Below are 564 nucleotides of genomic sequence, written 5' to 3' on the forward strand. Positions count from 1 at the left end.
TATTTTGTGTATCCATATTAAATATTTAATAATAAATAATAATATAATATAACATACTTACCATATAATAATCATACTTAATCCTATCTTAACCTAGAGCCCGCGCTCAGCCTCAGCGTCAGCCCGCCAAAACGTTTATTGTACGCATGCATGTTACAGCCCTAGCCTAAACTGTCGACTGTAATGCGCATGCGCGAAAAAGCGTCCCTAATGGCAACACTGCCCCTATTGAGAAGAAGAAGAAGAATAGTGCAAATGTGTTTTGACAGCCAGCCGATGTAACCTCAGTTTTTAATCGCATGTTTTGATCGGAGCGCTATATAACCTTGCAAAAAGATTAAAGTTATAATCCACCGGCCGGTGGGTGGAGTAAAATGGAAAAAAAGTTTTGATCGATTAAATTTTTGAAATATTCCAAAGCTTAATTGAGAGAAAACGGATTGAAGCTTTCAATATATCAGATAAGTTGTAGTTTTGGAAAAGTAAAATTGCTACTATTAGCTAATAAAAAAATAAGAAAATATATTTTGTGAGCTGTTTTTCTTTACAGAGATCGGAAGAGCA

Source organism: Wasmannia auropunctata, unplaced genomic scaffold (genome assembly GCF_000956235.1).
Source record: "Wasmannia auropunctata unplaced genomic scaffold, wasmannia.A_1.0 LD335442.1, whole genome shotgun sequence".
Classification (NCBI taxonomy): Eukaryota; Metazoa; Arthropoda; class Insecta; order Hymenoptera; family Formicidae; genus Wasmannia; species Wasmannia auropunctata.